Source organism: Elephantulus edwardii, unplaced genomic scaffold (assembly GCF_000299155.1).
Source record: "Elephantulus edwardii isolate Elephantulus edwardi_28Jun2011 unplaced genomic scaffold, EleEdw1.0 scaffold00024, whole genome shotgun sequence".
NCBI lineage: Eukaryota > Metazoa > Chordata > Mammalia > Macroscelidea > Macroscelididae > Elephantulus > Elephantulus edwardii.
The window spans coordinates 446,226-450,053 of NW_006399774.1; positions in this window are offsets into that span (position 1 = coordinate 446,226).

Below are 3,828 nucleotides of genomic sequence, written 5' to 3' on the forward strand. Positions count from 1 at the left end.
ATTCCCATTCTTCGCAGAGTCAGCCATAGTTTGTTATGATCTACACAGTCAAATGCCTTTGCATAGTCAATGAAACACAGATAGACCTTCCAGAATAGTGATATACTCATAAAAAATTATGAGTGTCATGGATTAAGTTGCTTTTGAATTTTACTGTTGGTGAAGAATGTTGACAATGAGTTGGACAATGTGTAAGGATGACAGAAGAATTATCAATGTCTTTGAGTTGTGGTGCTGGAGAAGAGAACTGAACATACCATGGATCGTGAAGAGAGTAAGCAGGTCTGTCCTGGAGAGGATGAACCCTAGTTTCTCTTTAGAGACTAGAATTTTAAAGCTCTGTCTCACATACACTGGGCATATGGCCAGGAAGGACCATTCCTTGGAGAAGGACATCATGCTTGGAAGGGTGGAGAGACAGCGCAGGAGAGAAGAAGACCCCAGGTGAGATGGATTGACACAGTAACTGGGGTAATGGGGATGTCAGTGAGGCTCAGGACAGGGCAGGATTCAGAGCTATTGTACACAGGGTAACTATGAGTCACACTCAACTTGATGACACACAACAACAAAAAAACCCGAGTCCATCCTGAAAGAAGTGTCATTCGACGGCTCCTTAGAAGGAAGGATGATGAGACTTCATCTCACATCGAGGGACATATTATCAGGAGAGGTCAGTCCTTGGACACAGACATCATGCTTGGAAAAGGAGGGAGAAGATTTTGTGACATTAAGACAGAAAGAAGAGGGACACTTGGTATCACCTTCTCCAAACCAGACCTGTTTGTTCTCTTGGAGGTCCACGGTATGTTCAATACTCTTCTCCATCTGAGACTGGAGTGGTGGAGACACACAAGCCAAGGAATGCCAGGAGCCACTAAAATTGAAACTGTCACAGAAGGAGGGAGTGTGGTCTTACCTGCACTTAGATTTCAAACTTCTGCATTCTCGAACTAGAAGGGAATCAACTTATGTTGTTTTAAACCACTGTTTATATGGTATATTGTTATGGCAACTCTAGGAAATGAATACAAAGAGTATTTGCATTAACTGTATGCACAGTCTCCCTAAATATTTAATTTTTCATTTTCTTTCTCATTGACTCATAACTGACTCATAGCTGAGCTTCCTTTGGTTTTTCAAGACTGTAAATCACATGGGAAGAGACTGCCCATCTTTCTCTGAAAGAGCTGCTGGTGGATCTAAATGACCAGAGAAATGTGGGCTTTGTGCTAGCAGTGCAACACCCAGCACATCACACCACAAGAGCTCTCTAAGCATAGCTATGCCCGGTCCAGTCAGAACTGACTCAGAGCTGACCCTCCAGTGGCTTTTCAGAGGTTGTAACTCACATAGGAGGAGATGGTCCATGTTTCTACCATGGAGCAGCTGGTGGATTTGAACCACCTGCTTTTGGGTTGGTAGCACAATTTTTTACTGCTATGCCACCTGAGCTCTCTAAACATAATAGTTGTTGGTATGTGTTGTTAAATCAGATACAACTCACAACTGACCTTCTCGTAGGTTTTCAGAGACAGTAAATCACAGAGATTGCCCTTCCTCCTCTCACAGAGCCGCTGGTGAGTTTAAGCTAAGTGTTGGCAGAGCAGTTCCTTACCACGTTCACTTATGTCTGCATATGTTACGTCCACATTTACTGGTCTACCGTGTGACCTCATTTTGCAGAGAAAGCAGGGGTTAAAGGAAGCGATGCCTAAGACCGCGTTGACAACCATAGAGGAAGTGAGCCACAGAGCTTCCTGATGTCTATGTGCTGACCTCTGACTCTAGAATGCTGAGTTTTGTGGCACCCCATCTGTACAGTCCTTCAGGCTTCCCATCTGATGGGCATCTTTTGCTTTCGCATATTTTGCCAAATCCTTGAGGGTGCAAATGTTTACATGAGTAGCTACTAACCACAAAGCTTTCCAATAAAATGAAAATTGGTAGTTTGAACACAGCCAGAGGTGCCCTAGGCAGGGCAGTTCTATCCTGACACACGTGGGGTCGTCCTGAGTAGCAATCAACTTGATGACCACTGGTTTTAGAGTTTTACAGACCTTCACATTACTAGCTCCTTTGATCCTTTCTACCATGAGATAGACAAGGTACTCTTAACTTGACAGGTAAGGAAAATGAAGACCAGGCAGGATAAATCACTTACCTAAGGACATTTGACTGGGTATGACAGACTCCAGTCTTATTTTCATGAGAGTTGGACAATGACTAGGGAGGATAGAAGGAGAATTGACGCCTTTGAGCTGTGGTGCTGGAGAAGAGTATTGAATGTACCATGGACTGTCAAGAAAACAAACAGATTCATTGTAGAGAGGATTAAACCAGGCTGCTCCTTGGAGGCAAGGATTCTGGGGCTTCATCTGACACACTTTGGACATGTTGTAAGGAGAGACAGGTCTTTAGAGAGGGACATCATGCTGGGTAGAGTAGAGGGACAGCGCAGGAGGGGAAGACCCTCTATGAGGTGGATTGATTCAGTGACTGGGGTACTTGGGATGGGTGTGTCAGAGGCAATGAGATTGGCACAGGATAGAGCACGGTTTAGGGCTGTTGTACATGGGGTTGCTATGAGTCACAAACGACTCGACGGCACATAACAACAACATCAGCCTGCTTTAAACTGTACCTAGACAAAAGAGCTATTGTCCAAACAGCAAGAAAGCACGGCATGATTTAAAGATTTAAAATCAGGAAAGATATGCATCAGGGCTGTATCCTCTCTTTATACTTACTTAGTCTGCATGCTGAGCAAATCATTCGAGAGATTGGACTTTGTGAAGAAGAGTGTGGCATCAGGATTGAAGGAAGATTCGTCAACAACCTGTGTTATGGAGATGATGCAACCTTGCTTGCTGAAAGTGAGTAGGACCTGAAGTCTTTGCTGTAAAAGTTCGACGACTGCAGCCTGCAATATGGATTACATCTCAACATCAAGAAAACAAAAGTCTTCACCACTGGACCAATAGGCAACACCATGGCTGATGGAGAAGATTGAAATTGTCAAGAATTTCATCTTGCTTGGAGCCAGTCAACATGTTTGGTATCAGTAGTTAGGAGACCGGAAGCTTTGGAAAAGTCTGCTGTCAGGGATCTCTACAAAGTTCTAAAGAGCAATGATGATGGTTTAAAGACTAAGGTGCATCTGATTTAAGCCACAATCTTTCCAGTCATCTGCTCTGCATCTGAAAGCTGGACAATGATGTTCTCTGTCAGTTCTGGAGGTTCTCATCTATCTCAGTGTCTGCTGGCTTGTCATTCCTTGGAGATCTCCTGTATCTTGTCACCAATCTTTTTCTGCATCTAAGACACTAGCTACACAAAACCCTGAGCCCAAAGAACACACTTCACTTCTGGCTCTTGTTTGTTGGTACTACTGAGATCCTTTCCTCCATGCTTGTATCTCTGACCTTTTATAACCAGTTGGTTCATTAGATCACGTGGAATCTTTATCTAAACTTCCACATTACATCAAAACCAGTAAGAATCATGGCCCAGTCAAGCGATATATGTTCTTGGAGGATACAATTTAATCTATGTTGTTGTTAGGTGACATTGAGTCACATTCAACTCATAGAAACCTTACGTACAACAATGACATCAGTCATTGGATTCAGGATCTTCATGAATTCCAAAAGGATCTCAAGACCCTTAAGTTTCTTCCAGCTGCAAATGTGCTCTTTCCAGAGAGATAACATTCAGTTACTGGGATTAACACTCAGCCTTTCAGGAACCACTGTCAAATCATGAGGTTTTTAATTGCTTCCTACGCTTCCTGATCCAGGCTATAGTCTTTGTAATTACGTGCTATGC